A 16,621-nucleotide genomic window follows, 5' to 3' on the forward strand; every position below is an offset into this window, starting at 1 on the left:
CACAGTCAGGGCAGCTACAGTGGTTGATGGCTTGATGGCCCCCAACATCCTTTGTTTGCTGATGTAACAAGTGACCTTCTTCATCCATACCTCCTCTATGTGTCACACAACATTCTAGGCACTTGGCATTGAACTGTGGGGATACTGAACAAGCCACATCCCTGCCTGTATGGAGCTTCCATCCAGTACTTCTTCTGTCCTCACAACCTTATGAAGTGGGTTCTTTCACTGATGTCATTTTCCAGGTGAGAAAGTAGAAGCACAGAGATACTAAGTAAATTGCCCCGGGTCTCCCAAAATGATACGGGTGAAGATTCCTGCAGGAACATAATTTATTTGCAGAGCAGGAGGGGCTGTTTTCTTCCCAGTTGTCGCAAGGACTGAACTATTCTTACCCAGCGGGCCCACCTCCAGACAGTGTGCTTACTTGATAGTCTGCAGATTTGGCCTCTGGATTTCACTTGGATAAATTGCTGTTGCCAGTTTTTGTGTGTTTGTGGATTTTCAGGGCATTTTAATTAGGAATCAGGGGAGGGAAGGCAAGCCCTGTTAGTCTGGCTGCCGGGATAGCTTGGAGTCTCTTAAGCCTTACTTATGACACAAATCACCCACGTGGATCAAAATTTGGGCTCACTGCTTGTGATTTAAATGCTTGCTGCCATTTTTCCTGAGGGGCCCTAAGTACAGGTGGCCTGTTCCATGTATTTTTATTTAATCCTGGTTCCCTTCTCAAAGTAGGTAGCTGTAGATAAATTGCTTGATGGGGGCACCACCAAAAATAATCATTTCTCATGGTATGCTCTGAAGGCAAACATTTCACCAAAATTTTAGGAAACATATGCTTTTCTAACATTCCACCCCTCACTCGCCCAAGCCTCAAAAAGGGCAGGCACTTAGCACAACTGGCAAAAGATGAATAAATTTCCCCCTCATTTACATAACTATTCATTAGCTAGGGTTGCCATGGTAACGGTGCCTTCCAGACACAGACCTGTGGGCCCCGCACAACTTCATTTTGGAAACTGTCTGGAAGCCTGTACAATTCTCCTGGAGCTTGACAGGGGAGGGTGGTTTTAGGCAAGAAGGAGCCTAGAGGTTTCCAGTCATCTGCAGGTTACAATTACCAGGTAAGTAGACATAGGAAAGTGAAAGTGTTAGTTGCTAAGTTGTGTCCAACTCTTTGCAACCACATGGACTGTAACACCTGTCCATGGAATTCTCCAGGCAAGAGTAGTAGAGTGGGTAGCCTTTCCCTTCTCAGGGGATCTTCTTGACCCAAGGCTTGAACCTGGGTCTCCCAAATTGCAGGCAGATTCTTTACCATCTGGGCCACCAGGGACACAGGAAGAGCAGCATTTTACTGGAAAAGTCTGTGTTGCTCTGGGTGTTCTCTGCCTGCCAGTCACTGGGTGCAAGACAGTCAAATACAAACACAGTGAGTGAGCTCTTATTTAACCCCTGTCATTTGTCCCCTTGGACACATGCCTGTCTATTTGAGATCCTGGGATATGAACACACGCACACACACACATACTCATCCCTATAGACTTTTTTACAACGAAGGCAAGATCCCTGTTGAGGAAAAGGGATTTGGGAATTGAGGGTTTGTGCGAAAGAGAGAGAGTGCTGGAGACTTTTTGAGGTGGGTTCTAAACTTCTCCCTGCCTCTGGCTGGTCCAGGGTCCTGGTCCAGTCCAGTGACCTCGAAGCCACTTTCAGTCATCGTGGAGGTGGTTCTCCAGCTTTGCCAATGAGACCTTTCCGCAGCATAGCAAGTGGCTCACAGCTGCCTTCCTGATGTCGCAGATGTGCTGAGCACCATCCTCCTTTCATCCTAGGACTGGTCAGAACTCATCCAGAGTTGAGTGGGCATCTTTCTTGCTTCAGGTACCCTTGCCCTATTGTCTGTCCAAATCAGGGCACACGCCATGCCCAGTGCCTCCCTGTTCCAGTACACCTCCAGTCCTGGAGCGTCATTCTTGTCTGGAGAACCTTGACATGTCTCCTTTCTTCAATTTTTATAGCACCTAACTGTAACCCTTATATCTTCCTTTAAACTCTTTATTTTATATCAGAGCATAGCCAATTATGGATTCCCTGGTGGCTCAGTGGTGAAGAATCCGCCTGCCAATGCAGGAGACACGGGTTTGATTCCTGGGTTGGGAAGATCCCCTGAAGAAGGGAATGGCAACCCATTCCAGTATTCTTGCCTTGGAAATCCCACAGACAGAGGAGCCTGCTGGGCTACAGTCTAAAAGATTTTGACAGAATTTAACGACTAAACAACAATAGCCAATTAAAAGTGTTGTGACAGTTTCAGGTGGACCGCAAAGAGACTCAGCCGTATACCTGTGTCCCTTCTCCCCGCAATAAATCTTTTAAAAAATATATCTTGTCTCATGAAGTTTGAACCTTCTCCCAAGCGTGTTCTACTCAAATTTACATTTGGCACCCCTAGCTCCTAGCATGGTGCCTGACGTGTGATAGATACTCTGTAAATATTTGTTGATTAGTAGAATAGATGAATGTCTGTGCACTTGGCAAGCAGGATGTAAAGAAACCGTATCTGATGCCGGGTTTCTCATAAAACCGGCAGCTGCGCAATTCGTTTTATGGTGGGGAGCTGGCCACACAGACTCATCGAGGTGGGCCCTGAGGGGTCCTACACAGATGACTAGGGCACTGCCTCACCTCTGCAGCCCAGCTTGGACTGCATTTTCTCTCTGGAAGTGGTTTTACTCATGAGTCCAAATGTGATATTTTCTTTCTCTGAACTCTTAGCATGACTTGATGTGACCTCTCTGGTTTACCTTCTCAGTTAATTGACCAAAGGCTGGTCTTAACTGTCTCATTAAGAAAGACTGATGTGGAAGCTGGACTCGTGTTTATTGCCCTCTGTGGGATAGTCAGCTTCTTTTCTTATGTATTAATTTTTATGAAGCTATAATTGGCACATAAGTTGTATGAGTTTTTGGTGTACAGTGTAATGATTTGATATGTAGTGTGATGTGATTATCACAATAAGTTTAGTTATCATCCATCGCCATATGCAGTTACATTTTTTTCTGTGATGAGAACTTTTAAGATTTACTCTCTTAGCAACTTTCAAATATGCAATACAGTATTGTTAACTATAGTCACCATGCTGTCAGTTAGATCCCCAGGACCTATTTATCTTTAGGAAATTTGTACCTTTCTTTTGATTACCTTCACCCGTTTTACCCACCTCCACCCCACCCCACCCCCCTCACTTCTGGTAACCACCAATCTTTTCTCTGTATCTATGCATTTGATTTCTTTTAGATTATGCATATAAAGAGATTGTGTAGTATTCGACTTTGTCTGATTTATTTCACTTAGCATAATAGCATTTATATTGTCACAAATGGAAAAATTTCCCTTTTTAAGGCTGAATCATACTTCTATATTTATATGTATACATGTTCTCTCTATCCATTTGGTATGGTCAGCATCTTAAGTGTAGGGTTCTGGCATATTAGGGCTTCCCAGGTGGGTGTAGTGGTAAAGAACCTACCTATCAATGCAGGAGACATAAAAGACATGGGTTCGATCCCTGGATCAGGAAGATCCCCTGGAGGAGGGCATGGCAACTCACTCCAGTATTGTTGCCTGGAGAATCCCATGGACAGAAGAGCCTGGTGGGCTGCAGTCCATGGGGTCGCAAAGAGTCGAACAGGAGTGAAGCGACTTAGCGTGCTTGCATGCACCTGGCATGTTGACTTTGAGTCCCTTGGTTACCCGACCCCTTACACATGATAGGTGCTCAGCAAAAACTTTTGGAAGAGGGACTAAATGAAACTCTAATCCTACCTCTTCTGTTCCCAGAGAAACACTCTTATGATCTTATGATACCCATCCCCCCAGGCTAAAGTTTAACACCCACACTTGTAGCCTGGAATTATAGGTTCTTGGAGCCATGGGGAACTAGAAAGAAATCAGGACTGATGGGAGGCTCTCCACCTGCTTCTGTTTTGACTTTCCAGGTGGGTTCAATCAGGCCTTGGGATTGAAAGCACTTCTGCTTAATTTCACAAGGTTTATTGAACCAAACCTCCAGTCAGACTTAAGAAACAGTCATCAGGGTGGGGCAGGGGTGTATTTTACAAAAACACATGACAGAGTCTGGTCCCCTCAGAAGCCGCAAAAGCTAAGAGGGGACACAGTTAAAATCTATAACCCAGGATTATACATCAGATTTTGAAACTGGTGCTTTGGGGTCCCTTGGATCTCGAATGACAAGTTTTGTATACAAAAAGTAAGTCCTACTTCATAGACCTGTAATATGTTCAGGAAACTCCTCCCTCTTGAAGAAGAGAGAAGGGAGAGATGTAAGTGGATTCCAAAGTGGTGAAGGAGATTCATGAATCACAAACAGTGATCCAGAGCGGGAGGGATATAGTCCATGTTTGAGGTTCCCTGTCATGGAGAGGAACCCAACTGGGTCCCAGAGGCCTCCGTGCAGAGAGAAGGCCAGGCCAGGGGGAGCCTCCTAGAGGGCCTGGGACAGTTGGACAAATTCTCTGGCCCAGAGCAGACTTCACCTGTTCTTGCCTGGAATCCTCAGGAAGCAGTGTGAAAATGATGACCTAGTGCAAGTTTTCTTCTAACTTTTTGGAAAGAAAAGAGATGGAGAATGTAATGAGTATTCGACATTTGTGACAGCATTTCACCTTCATCTTTCCTCTCCCTTCATATGTGTTATTGTGGTTGGCTGACCAAACTGGTCTTGACAGAGAGACCTTTTGCTTTGTAGTGACAAGAGTTTTTCCTCAAGCAATTAGAAAAGATCAGGTGGAAGGGAGAAGAGGTTGGGACAGCCCAGGGCTGGAGGGAGTTGCTTGAGGACAGTCAGGCACCAAGACTGTCCTCTGTGCCCCGTGGGGTTTAGGGACAGATGCTCTGTTCAAGGGAAGGACGTTCTCTATGGGGACCTCTGTACACCCTCAGGAGGCCACGGTCCGGCTCTGCCTCCTCTCAGCTTTAAGCTCATTATGCCGTTTATGTAACACCCTGCTTTTTTGTGCTGTTGCATATGCATTAACCATACGATCACAGGATCTCAGGGTGTTTTGCCGAAAGTTTTCACTTTTGTCTCAGGTTCAAAGGATCTGTTAACAAAATAAGCCACTCATTATATACAAATAAATAATACAGATATTTATTAGAGAATTATCTAGCTTCTTTTCAACATACTAACCTTAAAAGAGACATAGAGCAGAGAATACATCACCAAGTTGGGTTTTAACCAATATCCAGACTTAATCAGCACTGAGAAGTCCTGTGTCACAGCACACTTGGAGTCTCAGTTGGAAAAAGGGTCCCAGGCAGCACATCGGCTCCGTGGATAAGACCTCAGATTGCAGTTCGGTTCCCATTTATAATCCCAGGACAGAAGCAAACTGGTATGTCGTCAATCTGTGACCAAACTGCAAGCCTGGTTTCATGTTAATGCTGTTTGTTTTGTTGTGTAAAACTTGGAGTGTTGCTAAGCCTGGAGCTTGATTGGCTAGGCCCTCTCCAGGGTCTCAACAATCTTAAGATTCCACCCCCCACCCCCGCCCATCTTATCTATGGTGCTGCCAGTCTTGCACTCACAGCAGGCAGTCACTCCCAGTCACTCCCAGTCAGGGCAATGTCCAGGCAGGTTAGAAGCAAGGTCAGAGGCTGCTCTGCTTTGTCTCTGAAGCCTGAACAAGACTATTTATTTAATTTCCTTAACAAAGGGTAAGGAGAACTGGAGAGCAGAAGGCACACAGAAAAGTGGTCCTCCAAAGACAGTAGGTTCTAAGCCTTGAAACTTGAAAAATGTTACCTTATTTGGGAAAGGGATCTTCAAAGATGTGATTAAGTGAAGAATCTTGAGCTGAGGAGATAATCCTATATGATCAGGTTGGACCCTAAGTGCCTTCACACCTATTCTTTTTTTTTTTTTTTTTAAAGATCAGCTTCTTCTTTAAAATTTTATTTTTTTGTGTCTGTTTTGGGTCTTTGTTGCTGCATTCAGACTTTCTCTGGTTGTGGCGAGTAGGCATTACTCTTCTTTGGGGTGCTCAGGCTTCTCATTAGGATGACTTCTCTTGGTGAGCAGATTACCGGCCCTAGAGCACGTGGGGTCAGTAGTTGCTGTGCATGGGTTTAGTTGCACTGCTGCACGTGGGATTTGCCTGGACCAGGGATGGAACCCATGTCCCCTGCATTGACAGGCAGATTCTCAACCACTGGACCATCAGGGAAGTCCCACATCTATTCTTCTATTTGTGTGTAGGGGGGAAGTTTTTTCTTTTAAATTACTTATTTTTAATTGAAGGATAATTGCTTTACAATATTATGTTGGTTTCTGCCATACATCAACATGGATCAGCCATAGGTATACATATGTCCCTTCCTTCTTGAACTTCCCTCCCACCTCCCACCCCGTCCCACCCCTCTAGGTTGTCACAGAGCACGGGGTTATAAGAGGGAAGCAGAGGACAGATTTGGCATGTGCAGAGTAGAAAGCCATGTGGAAACAGAGACAGAGATGAGAGTGATGGAGCCACAAACCAAGGAACTCGGGCAGACACCAGAACCTGGAAGTTTCTCTGGAGGAAGTGATCTTGATTTTGACCCAGTGATGCTGACTTTGGGTGTCTGGCCTCCAGAACTGTCAGAGAAGTTTTTACTGTTGTAGGCCCCCAAGTGTGTGATGATTTGTCACAGCCGCCACAGGAAGCTTATACAGGATGATACTCACTACAGGCAAATGTCCCACTTGTCCTTGATTGATGTCTCCCGAGCAGCAGCTGCTTGAATCTAGTACTTTCTACGGCCACCCATCCCACAGTCAGAGAGTTCTGATGGGGTGATCAGGCTGGTTCCAGTGAAGTCTAATTCACCCCATGGGTCCTCAGCCACTCAGTGTCACCTCTGCTCCCCATGTGCTTTGACACCTGATGTCCTGGTTGACAAGTCAAATTGTCCTTAATGGGAAAGTGATTTTTACTGTTCTCAAAAATTGTTCTGAACTCTACTGCAGCTTAGAATAAGTCTACTTCTACTTCTGAGAGTTCTCCATGTGTCTTCCCCCCACCCCCAGTTTTCCTGCAATTATCAATATAAAAATTATGATAATAAAAATAGTGTTGTTTGGAACTTCCCTGGACCAGTGGTTAAGACTTTGAACTTTCAGTGCAGGAAGTGTGGGTTCCATCCCTGATGGGGAACTAGGATCTCATATGCATTGAGGCCAAAAAACCAAAACATAAAACAAAAGTAATATTGTAACAAATTCAATAAAGACTTTAAAAAATAGCATTATTTTGCATCATTGTTATGGTTTAACCTTTTCAGATTTTTTTTTTTTTTAACTATCTTGAGTAAGGTAGCTAAGTGAGCATTAGTCCAATAGAAAAATATGGAAAATGATGTGAAAAGAGGAGGAATGACTGGGCCCAGGTCAACAAGTAATTAATGGAAAGCCATGATTATCATCCAGGATCCTTTCAAGTTCATCACGATATGTACCACTGGAATCCAAGTGGTGTGAAGGCAGCCCAGGGGTGTGGAAAAAAATCCACTGTGTTGTGGTAAAAAAGTACTAGGAATTCCTCATCTGTATTTTGAATCTAAAATCAAGAAGAATGTGGAACTTTGTTAATATTTGACAACAGGCCATGCATCTAATTTATGAATAACTGAATATCCTGTGTGTTTTCAAATCCTCTACTGATGGAAGTGCATACTTTTTAAAAAGTAAAGAGATTGCTATTCCTCACCATCCTTGTCCTTTTTAGCCAAAACATGTTGTTGTTTTTTAAAATTTCCACTGAATTTTTTTCCAAAATAGATTATTTGAGGTTTGATTCAGGATGATATTTATGCGTGAACGTGTGGACACAAATTAGTAGGTGCTAATGAGATGACTGAATTAGTCTAGTTAACTCATCGTCTAGTAGGGGAGCCAGACGTGTAAACAATGACTAATAGACCACACACTTAGACATAAAGAGAGATGGAGGTATTACATTTTGAAAAATTAAGATACTCCACAGAGTTTGGGAGGTGGAATGGAACTGGCTGAATTTCTTCTCCGTTGACCTCTGATTTGTATCAACCACTTTATGAAAATGAGAGAGATGGCAGAGGTGGATGGAGGCCAACCCTTGATGTACCACTGCCCACGCCATGTGATGCATGGACACGTGACAGGGTGGGCTGTTCAGCGCATCACTGGGCAGCCCATGCCCATTCCTCCTTAGCAAAGTGGCTTATTGACCAATTCTCTATACTTTTTTTTTTTTTGAGAGATACCTGATACAGATAAATTTTTCCCTACAAAATATTGCTCTCTAAAGTGTTTTGGAAGCTTGGAAGATGTGAAGGACCCATTTTGGCTCTGTAGACCTCAGACAGCTTGAATTTCTGCCTCTATTTTCTCATCTTCCCATCACTGGACAAAAACATCGAAGTAGCCTGTCTTTCTATTAGGTTGGCCAAAAGGTCTGTTCAGGTTTTTCCTTAGGATGTTACAGAAAAACCTGAACAAACCTTTTGGCCAAACCAGTATTTCAGCTCAGCCTACTTGAAGGAGTAAGTACATATTGAGTAAGTCCTCTTCAGTGACTCCTGGCTGCTCTGTGCCTCACTTTCTTGTCTATAAACCTCCTAGGGTTGTTGTGAGGGTTAAATTAGTTGGGTGTTTCAATTTCTTATGTGTCTGCCACATAATAAGTGATCAAAGGTGTAAGCTCATTTTATCATTGCTATTGTCAAAGTCCCCAGTAAAGGTATGGATCTAACACTTCCTAACTCCTTCGGTCTGGTGGGGTGCCCTCTTCTGGAACGTGTGCCTGGATCACACTGAACCTGAGCACCTCTAACACTGGGAGCTCGTCCTTTTCCACTACTGGTGTGCAATGTCCATAATGACCCTCAGGAGTCCTTAGATAGTTTCCATGTATCATCAGATACCCCAGGGCAAACAGGTGTCCTAGAGTGGGGAGTTCTCAAAGGTTGGTCCTTACTGACTTCTGACACTTCCACTGGCCTTTGTAGAAGTCAAATCACACAGAATTCCATCATAATTTTATTATTGTTGTTGGTGAATGTTTGAAACCTTTTTAAAATTCACAGTGTGATTGTCTCCAAAGGCAGATCAATTCACGTATGGTTGAATTTGGTTAAACAGCAATAAACAGAAAAGAATGCTTGATCTTGGAAGCATTTGCTTTTATTGAAAAAAAATACATGTCCTGAATAGTATGGGAAATGACTGCCTTAGAAAGAGTGTATTTGAGTTTCACCAAATTCAGCCGGTTAATTTTTATATGGAAAAGTACTAATGGACAAGCTAGAAAAGGATAGGCTGAATGCTAAACTAAAATTAGGTAAATTTGTAACTGGATGAATAATTGTGCTCAAGGGAAGGTTCCTAGCAACACACCTCGGGGCTTTGCCACCAACTTTATTTTGTTCAAAAATCTTGGCAGTGATTTGCTGAAGCCAGTGCATGATGGGATTAGGATCCAAAAAGGTCTTGACAGGCTGGAATAATTAGGCTGAATCCAACAAGCTGAGACTGAGCAGAAACAATTGTAAGGCCTTGCCCTTGCCTCCTAACAACCAGCGATGCAAGAATAGGAAGCGAAAAGCTTGATAAGAGAGGGACAGCTCTCAGCACAGGTGCAGATGCTTGGCACTGGCTTAGACGTGGATCCATAGAACGATGGAATGGTACTTCCAGGCTGTGTAATTAGAGGTATTGTGTCACAACAAGAGAAGTCATTATCCGCCTCTCCCCTGACTGTTTGGACCACAGATGAAGTATGGGTTTCAGTTCTGGCCTCCTAATTTTAAGATCCCATACAGCACATGTGGCAGGGAGGACCAGGATGCTAGCTGGACTCCAGATCATGTTCTCTGATGCATCAGATGGAATCGGGAACGCTTGCTTTGTAGAGAAGATTCCGGGAGGTCATGAGAGTTGTCTTCAAATATTTTAGGTTGCCATTTGATAGTCAAAGAGCTGTCATGCTTGAAGAATTAAACAATTTCTGGGGGACTCCTCAGGACTAGAATAAAAGTCAATGGATGAAAGCTGCTTCTGGGAAAGCAAAGTTTGACATAGAGGAAGACGTGCCATAACTCTTCAGTACTAACATTTCCAGCAGTCCATAGACAATTGAATTATAGTGGGAACACACTTTAGAACAATGCCTCAGAGTCACCTCTCAATGGCTCAGCCAATAAAAGATCTTCCTGCAATGAAGGAGATGAGGTTCTATCCCTGGGTTGGGAAGATTCCCCTGGAGAATGGAAGGGCTACCCACTCTAGTGTTTTTGCCTGGAGAATTCCATGGACAGAGAAGCCTGATAGGCTACAGTCCATGGGGTCACAAAGAGTCAGACACGATTGGGTGAGTCACACTACACTTTTTTTAGACTTAGGAGTTGAAGTTGTTGGCCAAGATTTGAGGATAGGTTGTATTGTTGATTTAAAGGTAGCTCGTGGGTTTTTTGTTTTTGTTTTTGTTTTTGTTTTAAGATTCTAGATGTATAAGTGCCAAGGTCATTGAGATGTAATAGCCTGATGTCTGTTCATGACCACACATATAATAGTAGTGCTGCTGCTGCTAAGTCGCTTCAGTCGTGTCTGACTCTCTGCGACCCCAGAGACAGCAGCCCACCAGGCTCCCCCATCCCTGGGATTCTCCAGGCAAGAACACTGGAGTGGGTTGCCATTGCCTTCTCCAATGAATGAAAGTGTAAAGTAAAAGTGAAGTTGCTCAGTCATGTCCGACTCCTAGCTCTAGAACCACCTAAAACCAAAGTCAGAATTTTTTTTCAAAGATGAATTTGAAATCAGTATTTTAGCCACCTCATGTGAAGAGTTGACTCATTGGAAAAGACTCTGATGCTGGGAGGGATTGGGGGCAGGAGGAGAAGGGGACAATAGAGGATGAGATGGCTGGATGGCATCACTGACTCGATGGACGTGAATCTGAGTGAACTCTAGGAGTTGGTGATGGACAGGGAGGCCTGGCGTGCTGTGATTCATGGGGTCGCAAAGAGTCGCACACGAGTGAGTGACTGAACTGAACTGAACTGAAATGCCTGAGCAAACACTCACTGGACATGTAGGGGTCCTGCATCAAGAAGCATGAAGGAAATGACCTTGAGTCTGAAGATTTGATGCCAGGATTTACAAACACCTCTTCCTACATTAAAATAATACATTTATTGCAAAATACAGTTTTCAGTAGGATTATACCATCTAGCATAGCCAAATGAGCTGGCTCCCAAACCCTTCCCCACCTAATTTGATGAGTTTCCCAATCTAATTGGATTGTTTAGAATTGTCCATCTGGACAACAAAAGTGTCTGCCAAAAGTGGTTCGTTTTATGTTACCTTAATTGGCTTTGAATAGTTTTCTCAGTTAAAGGTTCAATTACACCTTGATGGTTTATAGAATCTTTATAGAGAAAAACATGGTTTTCCCTGATTTTCTGTTAACAAGGTGTGTATCCAATTCATCAATAAAAGCTGTTCAGAGTAGTTCAAATATATATCCAGGCTTACTCTTCAAGTTAGACACTTTCGGCTGCCAGAACATGGAATAATATAACTTTTTATTAGTACTCACGATAAGTCTGGAGATAATAAGAGTTTTTGGCTGGTTTAGTTTAGCCACTCACGGCTGGTATGTGTGCGTGCTCAGTTGCATCTGATTCTTTGTGACTGCATGGACCGTAGCCCACCAGGCTCCTCTCTCCAAACGTTTTCCAGACAGGCCCTTTCCCAAGAGACCACCAACTCCATTTTCTTACATTGCATCACCTCATACCATTTTGAAAGATTTTACATGATTTTGCAAATGTTAAAGCCTGCTAAGTCATGCAGTCTGAGAGTTAGAGCCTTAGAAGATTTCGTCTTTTTAATTTTGATTTTTAAATTAACATACAGTATGACTGACTTCTTTTGGTTGTACAGTTCTGTGAATTTTTAACATGTAGATTCACATAACCATCAGTTCAGTTCAGTCGCTCAGTCATGTCTGACTCTTTGCTACCCCATGAACCACAGCACGCCAGGCCTCCCTGTCCATCACCAACTTCCCGAGTTTACCCAAAGTCATGTCCATTGAGTCGGTGATGCCACCCAACCATCTCATCTTCTGTATTCCCCTTCTCTTCCTGCCTTCAGTCTTTCCCAACATCAGGGTCTTTTCAAATGAGTCAGCTCTTCGAACCATGAACACATTCAAAGTACAGAACTGCTTGATCATGCCCCCCACATCCTTTGTATCTAAGTTCCTGAGAGATACTGGACTCCAGATTGTTTGTTGGTTTTTTGTGTGTTTTCCTTGTAATGTCTTTGGCTGGTTTTGGTTTCAGGGTAATGTTAGCCTCATAAAATAAGCTGAGAAATGTTCCTTCCTCTTTTATTTTTCTGGAAGAGATTGTGTAGAATTGATACTATTCTCCATAAATGCTTGGTAGAATTTGCCAATGCAGCCATCTGGGCCTCTAGATTTCTTTTTCAGAAAGTTTCAAATTATGAATGCAATTACCTCAATAGGACTATTCAGCTTATGTCATTTTATTCATTTTTGGTGAGTTCTGTATTATCTAAGGAATCAATCCTTTTCTTTTGTCTTACTTGCTTGGAGCTTATATATTGTATGTACTGACATTGAAAACTCCACCAGACATGTAATTTTTGGTTTTCAATCTGCAAGCATTTTTTAAAAGAATAGAATAGGATTAGGATAGTCTATCACCTTTACCCATGTATTACCATTCCTTTACTTTGGATGTTCTAAGTTCTCCTCTGGTATCATTTTTTTTCTCTCTGAGGAAGTTTCTTTGTCTGCTGACAATGAATTTCTCTGTTTTTCTTCGTATGAAATGTCTTTGTTTTGCCTCCATCCCTGAAAGATATTTTCACTGGATGTAGAATTCTGAATTGACAGTTCTTTTCTCTTAGCACATTGATTTCTTTTTATATTTTTGGGCATGTGCTGTGTGAGATCTTAGTTCCCCAGTGAGGGATGGAACCTGCCCCTGCTGATTGGGAGCTTGAAGTCTTAACCACTGGATCACTGGAAAGTCTGTCTCTTAGCACTTCAAATATTCTGTTCCTCTTCTGCTGACCTCCATGTTTCATGATGAGAAGTTCGCCATCATTTGACTTGTTACTTCCCTGTGGCTCAGCTGGTAAAGAATCTGCCTGCAATGTGGGAGACCTGGGTTCAATCCCTGGGTTGGGAAGATCCCCTGGAGAAGGGAACGGCTACCCACTCCAGTATTCTTGCCTGGATCATGGACTATAGTCCATGGGATCTTGAAGAGTCAGACAGGACTGTGTGACTTTCACTTTTCCTTGTTGGTAATACATCCTTTCACTCTGGCTGATTTTTAGACGTTGTTGTCTTTACTCATCAGCAATTTGATTATGATGTCTCTGAGCTTGTATTTCTTTAGGTTTACCCTATTTGTGATTCATGGAGTTTCTTAACTCTAGTGGTTTATTTTGGCTAATCAATTTGGAAAGTTCTCAATCATTATTTCCTTAAATGTTTTTTCTTCTCTGTAGCTTTTCTCATCTCCTTGTATGACTCAGATAGAATGGACATTAATCATAGGAGAGGAGAAGGATCCATCATTTTTACTGATACTAATTAAGTTCATCAACTCTTTCTTCTATCATTTCCATTTTGTAATTGAGCTTATCTATAGAGATGTTTTGTTATTGGTGCTTTTTGTCCAGCTCTAAAATATCATTTAGGTTCTTATTTATATCATCTGTTTCTTTGTTGAAAATTTATGTCTTTTTTTCTCTCTAGGATATTTGCTCTCACTTGTTGCAGTATTTCCATAATAGTTTGGTTTAAGCTTCTTTCAGATAATTCCAATACATGTGTCATTGGCATCTGCTGTTTGTATTTTCTTGTGCAGATAGAAAGTTTCCTTGTTCTTCATATGTTGAGTAAGTTTGTATTATTTTCTAGACATTTAGAATATTACCTATGAGACTCTGAGCCTTATTTACATCCTATGGAGAATGTTGATATTTTTGTTTAAGAAGGGAGTTGATTTAGTTGGGTTTAGGCGAGTTGAGCTATTTCATATCCTGAAAAATGATACTGTGAAAGTGCTGCACTCAATATGCCAGCAAATTTGGAAAACTCAGCAGTGGCCACGGGGCTGGAAAAAGTCAGTTTTCATTCCAATCCCAAAGAAAGGCAATGCCAAAGAATGCTCAAACTACTGCACAATTGTACTCATCTCACATGCTAGTAAAGTAATGCTCAAAATTCTCCAAGCCAGGCTTCAGCAGTACATGAACCATGAACTTCCAGATGTTCAAGCTGTATTTAGAAAAGACAGAGGAACCAGAGATCAAATTGCCAACATTTGCTGGATCATAGAAAAAGCAAGAGAGTTCCAGAAAAACATCTATTTCTGCTTTATTGACTATGCCAAAACCTTTGACTTTGTGGATCACAATAAACTGTGGAAAATTCTGAAAGAGATGGGAATACCAGACCACCTGATCTGCCTCTTGAGAAACCTGTATGCAGATCAGGAAGCAACAGTTAGAACTGGACATGGAACAACAGACTGGTTCCAAATAGGAAAAGGAGTACGTCAAGGCTGTATATTGTCACCCTGCTTATTTAACTTCTATGCAGAGTACATCATGAGAAACGCTGGACTGGAAGAAGCACAAGCTGGAATCAAGATTGCTGGGAGAAATCTCAATAACCTCAGATATGCAGATGACACCACCCTTATGGCAGAAAGTGAAGAGGAACTCAAAAGCTTCTTGATGAAAGTGAAAGAGGAGAGTGAAAAAGTTGGCTTAAAGCTCAACATTCAGAAAACGAAGATCACGGCATCTGGTCCCATCACTTCATGGCAAATAGATGGGGAAACAGTAGAAACAGTGTCAGACTTTATTTTGGGGGGCTCCAAAATCACTGCAGATGGTGACTGCAGCCATGAAATTAAAAGACGCTTACTCCTTGGAAGGAAAATTATGACCAACCTAGATAGCATATTCAAAAGCAGAGACATTACTTTGCCAACAAAGGTCCATCTAGTCAAGGCTATGGTTTTTCCAGTAGTCATGTATGGACGTGAGAGTTGGACTGTGAAGAAAGCTGAGCGCTGAAGAATTGATGCTTTTGAACTGTGATGTTGGAGAACACTCTTGAGAGTCCCTTGGACTGCAAGGAGATCCAACCAGTCCATTCTAAAGGAGATCAGTCCTGGGTGTTCTTTGGAAGGAATGATGCTAAAGCTGAAACTCCAATACTTTGGCTACCTCATGCGAAGAGTTGACTCATTGGAAAAGACTCTGATGCTGGGAGGGATTGGGGGCAAGAGGAGAAGGGGATGACAGAGGATGAGATGGCTGGATGGCATCACTGACTCGATGGACGTGAGTTTGAGTGATCTCCGGGAGTTGGTGATGGACAGGGAGGCCTGGCGTGCTGCGATTTATGGGGTCGCAAAGTCAGACACAACTGAGCGACCGAACTGAACTGAGGCCACTGATTCTAACCAATTTTCTTGGGATTATGGTTCCACTGTCCAGCTTCCAAAGCTTTTGTATAGCTATTCAGATCTGTTCTGCTTGTGCACACCCCACTGGCCCTTCTGGGATCTGAGTAGTGGTTAATTTCCCCATTCAGTTTATGGTAAGCTGTTTAGGGTATGCTGCATGAACATTGTGTGAGTAAGCTTGGGATTTCATAACTAATACTATGGAGGAGCTTTGCCAAGCTCCTCACTCTCTCAGACCTTCCTGACACTTTTCAATTCTTTTGTTTTTTTATTCCTACAGTCAGAAATTGAGAACTTTATTTGTCCCATTTTATTGTGCTCTTTCCATGCACACCCACTTGATTCAAACGGTATAAAAACAGAGAAAATCATCAGGGATTTTTCCCTCCTTGAAACAATGACTCTTTTGATCAAAGCAGAAGGTCCCCCCGCCCCCGCTCAGAGATTTTAGGATCGTACAGATTGGGGCATGAGGAAATGGGAAAGTGAAAAAACATTCAGTATTTACCCCACCCTTTCTGAGCACTGACAGACCCCCTTTCCACACCCAAAGCCACCACTAGAGAACCTCCTGGGGTCTCACTGTCCACACCAAGGTCCACTCCCAGGCTTCACACCATAGTGCCTCTTGCCTGGAAATATCACAGGAAAAAGTAAACTCTTTGCTGGTTTCGTGGTACTTGAAATTCAGATCTTCTTCCCTAATTCCTCTACTACTGCTTACTTCTCAGAATCTTCAAATTGCTGCTGCAGGCCTTCTGTCCAGATTTTATAGCTGCATTCAGTGCAAGACACGGGGTGGAATCTATCTACCCATAGCCAGAAACCCTTGGAAAATTTTAGCAAACGTTTTCTTCAGCCTACATGATGAATTGAGTGTTCTACTGCAAATGAGGTCACTATATCTGAGCCATGGAGAGTCAGGGGTCTGTAAAATGCTGAGTGATGCCCCAGGAGCACCAGAAATAGGAATATCAGCTCTCACGAATCTTTCCCTTTTGGTACACTGTGAACACCTGGGTCTGTGATTGACAGCCATTGTCTGAAATCT

General features: G+C 42.8%; 1 protein-coding gene across 2 annotated transcripts in view; it reads left to right on the forward strand.

Annotated features, from left to right (window-relative positions):
• Positions 1-16,621, forward strand: part of CALN1 (calneuron 1) — a 462,940-nt gene that overhangs the window by 237,032 nt on the left and 209,287 nt on the right. The window lies entirely within an intron of this gene.

This window comes from Bos indicus, chromosome 25, assembly GCF_029378745.1.
Source record: "Bos indicus isolate NIAB-ARS_2022 breed Sahiwal x Tharparkar chromosome 25, NIAB-ARS_B.indTharparkar_mat_pri_1.0, whole genome shotgun sequence".
Lineage (NCBI taxonomy): Eukaryota > Metazoa > Chordata > Mammalia > Artiodactyla > Bovidae > Bos > Bos indicus.